Raw genomic sequence first — 13,672 nt, 5'->3', positions numbered from 1 at the left:
AGTATTGAGCAGTAAAATAACATCAATTTGTCTACAGGAAATGTCAGAATTAGAAGCCTTCTTTACACCATTTTACCGATCTGTTCAGAGTGTTTTAACAACAGAAAAAACAAAATCAAACGTAAGGTTTATGGGCTGCTTTGAGATAGACAATTATCATCTATATTACTTTTAAATCTATGCACACTGTGTATCTTCACCGGGTCGATTCAATGTACAATTTTGTACTGACGCCTTAACCTTATTATTCATACAAAATCTGTTTGACAATAGTCATGTTTGATTCCACTCACTTTCCCCAAAGAGGTGCTCCAAAATAGTTTGACAAGATATTGTGAGATTGCGAGAGGGATCTGAAGTATTTATTAGTACAAGTATAACTCAATTGTTTTCCTTGTAGTCTAATAAAGGTTGTAAATTCTTCCATAGTTTCTGATGGGCTACTGTTAATTTCTTAAAAGCATCAATACCTAGTTCCTGAATGATTAAATTAGGGAAACATACATCACCTACTTTGCTTAATTTTGTAAATAATACTGTCGGTATCGGTATTAGATGCTCTAAACCCTGTAGCATTTAGGCCTCCTTCTGCCCGTGTTTGACAAATAGCAACCATGAATAAAGTTTTTTTTTATTTTACTAAGGTAGAGAACATCAAATCACAAAATCACCTTTTTGAAAATCTTAATACCAAGATATTTAATCACATCTTTTACATGTATGTTACGTACGGAGCAGACACTTTCCAACAGCCACCAGTTCACTTTTCTGATATGTAAAGAAAGACCAGAAACAGAGGAAATGACTTGTAAAGGCATTTAATTGCTTTGTCCACCTCTGTGTGCTTTCTCAGAGAGAGAGTTGTATCCTCAGCCAATTGGGAACACCTGTCATCTCTTTATCCTGTACTTGAATACCCTGAAACTATTTGTTATAGGGGTGTAAGCAGTGGGAAGAGGAGTGGGCTCGTGTCAAATTGCCTTACCCGTTCCCAATCTGCAGGAGGTCCCACAACGGCAGGTAGCTGCTCCAGTTTCTGCCCTCCTGATGGCCTCTGTGCTTTAGAGGGACCCGTCTCTTTGTGCTGGCTTATACCGCTGGTTTCATCAGTAGTAGTTTCCATCCTGAAGCAGTTAATCATTGGGCTTATTTATATTGAGAAACAGTTAAAGCACTCACAAAAAAACAGAAGGCATACGATTCTATACAAAAATTCTCCAGCCACTAATATACTGGGAATATGACCACAAAATCTACAACTGTGGTGTACAAAATGACATTGTATAACAAACATACCCACATTTCTCTGTCATCAATACAAATCCTCAAAGAGCACTCCCAGAAGCTTTATTGTGCTCAAATTACAATACTACATCAGACAATTGGCAACATAACATTCAGTGAGCATTAAACTATTTCAGGAAATTGCATTACAATTAATTAAAAACAAAGTTTACAGTTAGGGACATTGCCCTTAACAATACAAAACAATTTACAAACCATTTTTCCCCCAACATAATCAAGTTCTTTACAATCCAAGAAAAGACCACATTACCGGCTATAATGATCCCACATTCACTTGCTCAAAACAATGCACAGAACATGGTGGTATGGTTCTAGGGTTAGAAGCAAAGTTAACCCATAACAAGCTAACAACAGCAAGCCAAAACTGAGCTAAAAGCTATTCCTAACCCCCCCCACACACAAAAAGGTACTTACCATCTGCCTCTTCAAGCTATGAAAGGGTGTTAAACATTACAATTTACATACTTTCAGCAAAACCTAAACAATCAAACACTGCTGTTTAAAAAAAAAAAGAACATGCATTCTAGCTCATTTGAAAATAAAAACGCACAAAGGATGATTTCTCAAATCACTAAAAATACAGTACAGCTTAAAACAACATTGTATAACAAACATACCCACATTTTTTTCCTGCCATCAATACAAATCCTCAAAGAGCACCCCCAGAAACTTTGTGCTCAAATTACAATACTACATCATGACAATTGGCAACATAACATTCAGTGAGCATTAAACTATTTCAAGTACATTGCATTACAAATAATTAAAAACAAAGTTTACAGTTAGGTTGAAACACTGGCAGAGGAAAAAGGTCCACTGAAAAGCTGCTCCTGATGAGGCCTCTTCAAGATGCACATCATTTTCACCTTCTGTTCCAATTATGGTCAGGAAATAAAAATACTACAAAATCTCACACTACAAACACCTCTTTTGGAAGATGGACACCATCTCCCACATCTGCACCACACTCCATGCAGACATACAGGTACCCATGGAAACAAAGATCTGGCCACCACCTCCCACAAAATGACTTAAGTAGAAAAAAAAAACAACTTTAAGATTAGTTTACAATTATATTAAACATCAAAACAATACTTCAATTCATAACAAACCCTCCCCCAAAACCAAGAACTCCCTTCCCACAGAAAACCCCTTGCAAATAAAAGGTAATTGTGCAGTTTCCCCATTAAGAAACAACTAAACTACCTCCACAATCAAAGAGAAAGAAATGCTCCAACTTCAGTTTTACATTGTATGAAAAAAAAAAAACATACCACCACCAACATACTTTACCTCCAGTACAATATTCACAATTCAACAAGCTTTAAATGCCAGACATAACTAAAAACATTTGACCAAATTAGTCCCTAACCCTTTAACTCCTCATTCTTCTCCCATCTGAATGGAAAAAAACATCATGTAATTATTCCAAATGTCAACTTGCCATCAAAAATTACTTTAGATATACAACAAAAATCAATTACACACCCCAAACATACATCTCAATTTCTCCAACTCAAATCTTCCCAGAACACTGACCCTGATCTAAAAATACTACCTTCTTGCCAACCCCTAAAATGTGTATTCTCTTACCTGCCATCTTTGTGAAAGCACTCATCCAGGATTGTATTGTCTTATTTCTTTGAATGCTTACAAAAAGCAAGGAAAATTAACAAATTCAGGTCCTGAGAGGTTTAAATCCTCATCTACCAGCCTTTGGAAAGCCCATCTTATTGAAGATAACCCATGGGTGAAAACATTTCAATTTAAAGATGCAAAAAAAAAATCCAGATTTCAGTAGACATGTTTCTTCAGAGTCTTTCAAAGAAAGTCTAGTTTCAACTGAATATGCTTCCTTTCCACCAAACACATGCCAAAAACTTTCCCAAACTCACATTAAATATTCTAAACACCTTCAAATTGTTTTTCAAATTACAACCCAAAGCCAACATACACATCAAAACCACCCACCTTCCACATCAGCCTTCAGGACATCACAGCTGCAAGCCAAGAGCTCCTACCCTTACAGGAGCCGGAAACAGAATGACTACCAGCCCCCAGGCTGTCTTTAAAACCCTTATGATTAACTCAGAGGTGTGGCTAATTCACCAAGACACTATGTTGTTGTTCCTACCTTTAAAAGATGCTTAAGTGATGTCAAGCCCAGAGCTGCCCCACACATGATCTCCCCTGGTCCTTTTTCCTGGTTGGTAGAGAACTCACTCAGCAACTGACTGGGTGCCCTGGCTGTTGTATTGATTTAGAAACACTTAACTCCTCAAGCAGATCTTCACAGAAGAGAAAGCACCCAGTCTACAGTGCACCACATCTGCATGTTATTCCTGGCAAATAAAGGCCATGCCTTTGGGAGCAAAAGTCTGCTCAACCCTTCCAACAGCAGAGAACCTGAAGTGGAGAAAGATTTAGATTTTAGCCTCTGCACTTAGAAACAGTAAAAAATATTTACTTCCACCTCCAGTTTTGTACTAAACTGCCAAAATGTTCACAGTGCAGCACCTATCCAGGACAAACCAACAGGAAAAAATCCTGCAGAGAGCAAAGAGAAAACCCCCCGCTCCATGCTTGTGGCCACAGAGGAGGAATCCAGTGCAGTTCCTCCTGTGAGAAGCAGTTTCTGTGCCAACACCCATCAAGAGAACCTGGCTGTCATGCTGTCTCCGCAGAGCCTTAACCAGCAAGGAGTCTGCAGTGTGCCAATTCACTGTTGTACTGCAGTGTATCCAAAGTGATTTACTTACATGTGTGCACCCATGAAATAAATCAGATACAAAGCAGTAATTCACTTTTTGAGAGCCAGAATGACAGCCAATCAAGTGCATGTCAGTGTAGAAGTGCAGCACCCAGAAGAAAGTCAGGAGAAAAAAAAACAAAAAAAGACCTACACCTCAAATGTAACATGATAGAAAATCACCAAAAGCTTCCAAAATCTAACACTGGGCCTATTCTAATGGGTAAAAAAGCACGTTATACTCATGTACTGGTTATTAAAAGCCACACATATGGAAAATTAATTAACCTACTCCAAGTGAAAAACATGATACAGGAGTGAAATTCACCTCTTCTCCAGGGACAGTGTCCTTCTAGACACTACCTTTGCAACTGTTCCAAGAACCATGGGCATCCAGGAAATTCAAGGACTGCTTGCAGCACCTCTTCACTTTCAACTGTTGAAACCACAAGACTTCAATACTTACAGGTTGGCATCAACAGGTCACACAGTGGGTATCCTTTTAGCCACCCAGTGAGCTTCCTCTGAACAATTCTCCAAGCCTGTCACTCCACACTGTGCTTTCAGATGGCCAGGGACTGGGAGCTCTGATCATTGCACTGTAGTTTACCTCACAACAATCAACACCACTGCTGACCAGTCTTATAAATGATTAGTAGTTCTGTGCACAGAAGCCCAAGGTTTCCACAAACTGTTCTGACAAGATCTCAGCTGGAAACTCCACCTGTATCTCCCCTCTACTTACCTTCAGCTCACATTGTTCACCGAGGGAAGCCCAAGAACACAAGCAGCAGCACAGCTTTCACAAGTCCAGCAGAGACAGAAGCACCAGCATGTTGGACAGAGTAGGAGAGGGAATAGGTTATTTCCTGTCATCCTAGTGAAACTGCTCAGTCAGGATATAAATCCTCTTTCTTGTTGCTGGTTTGAGCCCTAGAGAAAAACAATTCAGTATTTAGTAACAAGAGTTTCATACACTAAAATCAGACCCCTCTGTCACAGCTGTAATCATTTGTTTCACAAAGCTTCAGAATCCTACAAGTAGAGTAAGAGACTCATTTCTATAGATCTTAGAAAATTTAAAATTGTCTCAACCAAAAGCAAACAGGAATTTCACAATAACCTTAACTTCACCCTATGCTTTCACAAACTTAAATTTGTTAAAGTTATTTAAAAAAAACTATGAAAACCCTTCCAAACTTCTCTTGATTAAAAAAAATACATAGCAAAACCACTCACCTTGCACAGTAACACCAAAAACTAACAACCAACAGTTCAATATCACAAAGCCTCAAGAGCTCTTTCTCTTGCTATAGACAGAAACAAACAGAGCCCAGCTTCCCAGGCTGCCTTGATATAAGCCTCACGATGACCTCAGGGGAATAGCTAATTCACCAGGAGCCAATCCTAACATCTCCTCAAAGTGCAAACACCAAATCACCACTGCTTCTAATACAACACACACCTGCTTCCTATGACCAAAAAAGTATTAGCCAACTAAGCTATTGATCTCTCCATCCCAAAGCCAAATTAATTTCCAAATTACTTACAAGAACACTCATTAAATAGCAATATGCTCCAATTATTCAATTAGTTGCAGTTTCTTAGTGATTAAACCATCTTTTTATCACTTCAACTCAACCCATAAATGGTGAAAAGTGACTTTGAAGTCAAACTTCAAATTATTCAAGATCTTTAAAGTGTCCTTTACATAACTCCAAATGTTCAAAGTGTATGTATCCATACTGTATATCACATATACAGATGCAGCCATTCAAAAGAGCGAGGTACGCTGCAGTAAAACATGGTGGGCGTGTCGCATCACAACACGTCATAACGCTCATATCACATCATACCACAGCTATGATAATAGTATCCGGAATCACTGCCAGGTGGAGCTTATAAAGCTTAACCTCTCATGTACACCGTTTGAGCTGTCACCAGAAAACAACCGGTTTCGAATCCCAATCACTGCTGAGGGACAATCTTTATCTAATTAAGAATTTAAGTTGTATACTTTTTAGATTTTTAATTTTAAACTGTGTATTACAGCATGTTAATCGTTAAACATTAAAAAGTTGGAATATTTTATAAAAGCAAGATTGCTGTTGGACAAAAGTACACAACCTTCCACTTTCATCATAAATATTTTAATTATGCATTAATATTTCATGTATCAAAGTCTTTAACTTCTTAATTTACATGGGTTCTGGCTTTTATGTACTTGTTGTAACATTATTAATGAGCACTCTCAGGTTCACATGGGTATGCACCCTCACCACTACCACCTCAGGCTGGCCTCTCACCACTGGGGACTCAAACCCAGGCCTCCAGCATCACTCAACAGGGAACCACCCAGCTGAGCTAAAGGGAGATCTCCTCTCAGCCCAATGGCTGTGGACTCTACTATCCACAGGGAAGGGCGGTGACGTCACCGTGCTGGTAAGCCAGCTCACACAACCTGTAATGTCAGCCGTATGCAGTACATTAAGCTTATATTCTGTACTTCATTAAAAAGTTATAACATTTTATCATTTTCCAAGGATATGTACAGTACAGTAGTAAGAACACCATTTGCTGTTAATGTAAAAAGATAAATGTTGTAGTGAGTTAAATTCACTTGATAGCTATATTCATATGGAATCATGTAACTAAGCAGCTAAAGTATCACAAGTGAATGTTTAGGAAACATTTTGACATTTGTTTCTTTTAAAAAAAACTTCTATTGTTCTTGTGTACGCGTTACTGAAGCTAAAAGTTTAGCCTTTGTCACTAATTTAGCTAAATAAAGACATAAAGAAATCCCTACGTTACAAACTGTATATGGCTGGTATTGGTATTTTAAAGAAAAAATACACAACAGTATTCCACTTTCTCCCTAAACATTTTAAGCATCAAAGTCTTACATGTGGTTATTTTAGAAACCTTTTTATGTGCTCCTTCTGGCCATATTAAGTTTATACACTTTGTGCAAAGTGATAATGTTTTAACCTTTTCTGCGAATTTGCTCGTTATCAGCGTAAAAAAAAAAGCATACTTTTAGAATTTGATTAACAGGGAATATAAAATGGAATCGTGTATCTAAAGAAAAGTATCTAAAGTATCTAAAGAGCATGCTTGCCAGCGTGGTGACATCACCGCCTTTCCCTCTGAATAGCTAGCAGGGACCTCAGCCTTTAATAATAGGCAGTGAAAACATTTGTCTATCTGTCTATGGGGGGAAGGGGGACTGTCTTTCATTCGAAGGTTCGCCTATTGTACTCTGAGAATGTAGGAGGGAGGAAAAATACCCTCGGTCTTTTCACTGAAAAAAGTTGTGTTAACAAAAACTACAGTATGCTTAAGAGCTGTTAAACCAGTTCTATTTAATGTTCTATTTATTTTTTAGGCACAGCCAGCCAGCCCAAACCACACAGACACCAGCTAGCCTTACAATCTAATCTTTCCACATTTGATCCCATGAGGAAGTACAATACGCTCCTGCTTTGTTTAACAATGGTATGAAAAATAAATCTAAATGGTGAGAAATCTATGCTTAAAGTTAATTAAGGGACTTTGAAGACAAAGATAACGATTTACATTGCATTGTCAGATTGTGAATTAATAAAGGCATTTAATTAAACAAGCATTTAATGGGGGTAATGGGGTTAGACCATTAGATATGCAATACACTTCCTCGTGATCATCTAAGAATCTTTGTGTAAGCTGTAAGTTTTTTTATTACTTTTATACATTTTAAACACTTTAATTTTGTAAACGCTACACACATTCCTTACAGCTACAGTACAATCACATTCTCCTGCCTTCCCGTGGTGCAAAACGAATTAGCAGGTGATTGAGATAACAATGCATCGCCCACTGAGTGGAATGTTCTTTTTTACAAGTGTAAAAAGAGGTGATACGTGTCTCATCTATAACTCTTCAGTTCACAGAGAAATTCCAACAGACCCTCACAACATTGTCCAATAATACCCTTCTTGTGCGTTGTTTTTAGTTTAGCAGTTTAGTTTTTAGTTTTGCACGATAAGCACATTGCTTAATGGGGATGACATAATCCACTTCTATTTTCACTGTAGCCACTACTTCATGGTGGGTGGCTGCGTCAGCCTGCGTAGTCTGCAAAGGAACAAGTAATAGGTTTATTCCATGGTGAAAAGAGAAGAGAGAAAATGCAACGTTTCGGCTGTTAAGCCTTCTTCAGGTGTGAGGGTCTTAAGTTCAAAATGAAATGCTTTGAGTTTGTCGGGCGCTCTGAACGAGTTAAACTTTGATGCTGGAAAAATGTATTTCCCAGAAGCTATACTGACTCTCTCTGATGCAGTGCATTCAATGGTCAGGTGACTGAGGGCTTGCCAGCATGGTGGCATCACTGCCTTTCATACGAATAGGTGGGACCTGGTCCGTTAGCGTTGAGGGCAGGACTCACTGTAGCTCAACTGGCTGCTTCCCTGTTGAGTGATGCTGGGGGCTTGAGTTCAATTCCTCAGCTGGTAGGGTATGAGCCTGAAAATGCTACATTATTAATAATATCTTCTGTGTTGCATTAACTAACTCTTCAGATTATTCTGCCAGACAGTATATGGATATAATTATATCTTTATTTATTTCTTTAGATAGTCCTTATGTTATAAACACCTTTAGGCTGAGCAAATTTGTTTTTTAGTTTTTAAAAAAGAAATAAAAAATGAGATATAATGCTGTGTTCCTGCTTAACTTAGACCTTACATGATTTTAAAAGCTATAAAAACAGGTTTCGATAGTTAATAACCACATTTAATGTGTGAAAAATAAATGTCAGCAGCCATATCACCCTGCAACTCACAACTGGCAATCCACTGAAGCTAAGCAGGTAAGAGACTGGTCAGTACCTGGGTAGGAGACCTCCTGGGAAAAACTAAGGTTGCTGCTGGAAGAGGTGTTAGTGGGGCAGCAGGGGGTGCTCACCCTGCGGTCCAGGTGGGTCCTAATGCCCCAGGATTGTGACGGGGACACTATACTCGATGGCAGGTGGAGTGACGCACTGGTTGGAGTATTTCTCGGTCGCAGTTAATGACAACGTAAGCTTGAAGATTTGGTTCAAACCACCAAATGGAGACTGGTGTGCCGACAAGCGGACCCTGCTGATGTGGTATTAATTCTAGGAAAGAGAGAGAATGTGTGAAAAATGGGTGATCTTTCTTCCTCGTGATCAGCTTAGAATCTTTGTGTATGCTTTAAGCTTTTTTCTTCTTAATTAAACATTAAAAATACATGTAGAACAGATCAGCAGCTCTTTTTTTCTCAATTGATTTTCCCCCTGTATTTATCATATTGGCTAGCTAATGTCCTCTTTGCTAGCTAATGGTACTTGTGACTGTGTTTCTGCATTGTGTAGCAATGAGGGACTATATTCTCAGGTGGAGGAATGTAAACATCTTAATTTTCATGTTTAATATTTTTTTTTTAATTAAACTTCATTCTATACAGCACTCGCGTATTTGGGGACAGTTTTATTAAAGCAATAAGACACTTGAGGCCTGTGCTATATCGTGGATATAGTCACAGTTAATAGGTTGCATCGTGTCGGGCCTGACAAAACTTTTTAACTGTGACTATATCCACGATATACAGTAGCATGGCTTCTAGTGCCTTATTGCTTAAATAATTAAATTCTGAAAAGTATGAGTTTCTGTTACTGTGATAACGAGCACAAGTATTCATGGAAAATGGTAATCACTTAACTTTGAATGTTTTGTAATATTTAGAAAGACCAACAAATTTAATATAGTGTCGATAATATTTATAATCAGTAATAACAACAGCAGTAGCAGCTTCAAATTATTCGTTATTAATAAATGACTTAGCTTCAAACAGTTGTGATATTTAACAGTATAAAAAATGTCAATATACAGTAGTGTCCATAACATTTGCTATTTTAGTTTTTCTAAGAAATGTTTATTTGTTAAAGGAAAGCTCATGGCAATAGCTGGGTTTGAACACTGGACCTCAGGCTTATAAATCAGTCACTTAAGCCATCAGGACACAGACACAGTCACCCAGAAAGCACTGAAACTGAAGTATACATATCCATAGAAAGTCTTATACTACTGTTTGAGCTACAGTATATGAATATAATTATTAATTTCTTTAGGTACGTGATTCCATATTATATTCCCTATTAATCAAATTCTAAAAGTATGCTTTTGTTTACTCTGATAACGAGCATATTAACAGAAAAGGTTAAAACATTATCACGTTGGACAAAGTATATAAACTTAATATGGTCAAAAGGAGCACGTAAAAATGTTTCCAAAATAACTACATGTAAGACTTTGATGCTTAAAATGTTTAGGAAGAAAGTGGAATACTGGTGTGTATTTTTTCTTTAAATTACCAATACCAGCCATATACAGATTACATAATATGTTTATGTTCCTAAATTAATATCATTTATGATCATCAGACACGTTATGCTCCTCTTCTGTTTATGCTCAGCTACTCAAATTTCCCTTTAGTTGTAAAATTCTGTATAAATATTCAATACTCAGTGGATTAAAACTTGCACAGTTAAGAGATTAAATGATTAAATCTTTTCACTAACGACCAATGCACCATGAGTTCCCCGTCGGTCATTTTGGCCAGCCAATCACGCACCGCTGTACACTGCAGTGGCTTGTGGGTAGTTGCATGAGGTACAGGTTTTTACCGTGCATTTTGAATGGCTGCATCTGTATAAAGTCAACACCATAAAAAAACACCACTGATTACATGTTGTGTAACCAAACATAGCAGCAACCCTGACAGTAGTTCTGTTTCATTTGGGCAAAATAATCACAAATCACATGAAAAAAATAAATTATACTCCTTAAAAAAAAAAGTTAATGCTACGTACTCTGAGGGAAAAAGGTATGGAAAAGATCCTGTGTGGAGTGTGAGAGAGAAAACTGAATTACTAGGTGAATGTAATCCGGCGTGAGGCTAGAGCAAGGTTGGAGATAAGAAGCGATAGGTCAGAAACCCAGGGGGTCACAAGAACAAACGATAAGTCAGATAAAATCGCTAACTAGATACGCAGCTCAGGCTGAAGAAACCTTAATAGTGGTAGAGTAAAACTCGGAGCGGATCAGACTTCCATGGAATTTTGGCTGGTACAGTAAATCCCGGACTGGATCACACTTCCATCGGATCTAGACCGGTAGAGTAAAACCCGAAGCAGGAAAGACTCTCATGGGATCAGAAATGGTAGAGAAAAACCCAGAGCAGATCACACTTCAATGGAATCCGGACTGATAGAATAAAACCCAGAGAGTATCAGACTTCCATATGATCCAGAATAGTAGAGTAAAACCCGGCTCATTTCAATCTTCCATGGGATCCAGAATAGTAGAGTAAAACCCGGAGCGGATCAGATTTTGAAGGGATCCGAAAGAGTAAAGTGAAACCTGGAGGGGATCAGGCTTCCATGGGATCCAATGTGTTAGAGTAAAACCCAGAGTGCATCAGAGTTTAATGGGATCTGGACTGGAAGAGTAAATCCCAGACGAAATCACACTTCCAAGCAATCCGGACTAGTAGAGTAAAAACCAAGACGGATTAGACTTCAATGGAATCTGGGCCGGTAGAATGAAATCTGGACTGGATATGACTTCCATGGGATCCAGAGTCTTAGATTAAAATTCAGAGTGCATCAGACTTTAAGGGATCCAGACTGGTAGAGCGAAACTCAGAGCGGATCAGATTCCCATGGGATCTGGACTGGTACAGTAAATCAAGGTCTGGATTAAGTTTCCATGGAATCCGGATTGGTAAAGTAAGACCCGGAGCGGATCAGACCTCCTTGGTATCTGGAAGGGCAGAATAAAACCCAGACCGGATCAGACATCCAAAAGACCTGGATATCTAGAGTAGAACCCAAAGCGGATCATACTTCCATGGGATCCGGACTGTTAGGAAGATCCTATGGAAGTGTGATCCGGTAAACCCAGAGTAGATCACAATTCTATGGGATCTAGACTGGAAGAGAAAAACACGGTGAGGATCATACTTCCATGGAATCAAAACTGGTAGAGTAAAACTCTACCTGATCAGACTTCCAAGCAATCCAGACTGGTAAGGTAAACCCTGAACTGGATCAGACTTTCAAGCAATCCAGACTGGTAAAGTAAAACCTGAACCAGATCAGACTACCATGGAATCCAGATTGGTAGAGTCAATCCTGGAGCGGATCACACAACCAAGGGATCTGGACTCGTAGACTAAATACTAGTATCCAGATAGACTAGTATCTGAACTGGTAGATCTAAGCCCAGAGCAGATCACACTTCTATGGGATAAGGAATGGTAGAGTAAAATGAGAACCGGATCAGACTTCTGAGCAATCCGGGCTGGTAGTGTAAAACCCGGAGTGAATCAGACTTTCATGGGATTCGGACTGGTATACTAAAACCCAGAGCAGATCAGATTCCTATGAGATCTGAACTGGTAGAGTTAATCCCGGATCGGCTCAGACTTCCATGGGATACAGACTGGTAGAGTAAAACCCAGAGCTGATCAGGCTCCCATGGAATCAGAACTTGAAGACTTGTAAAGCCGGAGCAGATCAGAAATCCCAGGGATCCAGACTTGTAGAGAAAACCCAGGAGCAGATCAGACTCCCATTGTATCCGGACTGGTAGAGCGAAACCTGGAACGAATCAGACATCCATGGGATCCGGACCGGTAGAGTAAATCCTGGAGCGGATCAGAAATCCAAGGGATCTGTACTGATAGAGTAAATCCTGGAGCGGATCAATTTTCAAAGGGATCCGGAATGGTAGAGTAAAACACAGAGCAGATCTTACTTCCATGGGATCGGGATGGGTACAGTAAATCCTGGAGCGGATCAGACAGCCAAGGGATCTGGACTCGTAGGCTAAAGTCTAGTATCCGGATAGACTAGTATCAAAACTGGTAGATCGAAACCCGGAGTGGATCAACTCCCATGGGATCCGGGCTGGTAGGGTAAAACCCGGACCGGATCAGACTCCCATGGGATTTGGATTGTAAGAGCAAAACCTGCACATTTTCAGACTCCCATGGTATCTGGACTGGTAGAGGGAAACCCGGACCGGATCAGACTCCCATGATATCTGGACTGGTAGAGGGAAACCTGGACCGGATCAGTTTTCCATGGGATCCTGACTGGTGGAGGGAAACCAGGATCAGACTCCCATGGGATTTGGATTGTAAGAGCAAAACCTGGACATTTTCAGACTCCCATGGTATCTGGACTGGTAGAAGGAAACCCAGACCGGATCAGACTCCCATGATATCTGGACTGGTAGAGGGAAGCCCGGACCGGATCAGTTTTCCATGGGATCTTGACTGGTGGAGGGAAACCAGGATCAGACTTCCAAAAGATCCGGACTGTTAGAGTAAAACTCAAACCAGATCAGACATCCATACAATCTTGACTGGTAGATTAATGGGATTTGGACTGGTAGGATAAAACCAGGAGCGGATCAGACTTCCAAGCAATCAGGACTAGTGGAATAAAACCCATAGCGGATCAGACTCCCATGGGATCTGGACTTGTAGACTAAAGTCTAGTATACGGATAGACTAGTATCCGAACTGGTAGATCGAAACCCGGAGCGAATC

General features: G+C 39.5%; 1 long non-coding RNA gene across 1 annotated transcript; it reads right to left on the bottom strand.

Annotated features, from left to right (window-relative positions):
• Positions 1 to 2,442: 2,442 nt before the first annotated feature.
• On the bottom strand, positions 2,443 to 5,359 carry LOC138241593 (uncharacterized). The gene is made up of 3 exons (XR_011190844.1): positions 5,294 to 5,359; positions 4,800 to 4,987; positions 2,443 to 3,711 (listed from the first exon to the last, which is right to left on the bottom strand). It is a non-coding gene; the product is annotated as an uncharacterized lncRNA (long non-coding RNA).
• Between the last annotated feature and the right edge of the window lie 8,313 nt (positions 5,360 to 13,672).

The sequence above is a fragment of the Lepisosteus oculatus genome, chromosome 10 (genome assembly GCF_040954835.1).
Source record: "Lepisosteus oculatus isolate fLepOcu1 chromosome 10, fLepOcu1.hap2, whole genome shotgun sequence".
Classification (NCBI taxonomy): Eukaryota; Metazoa; Chordata; class Actinopteri; order Semionotiformes; family Lepisosteidae; genus Lepisosteus; species Lepisosteus oculatus.
The sequence above is the reverse complement of the archived record's forward strand: the minus strand, read 5'-3'. Positions and strand labels throughout refer to the sequence as shown.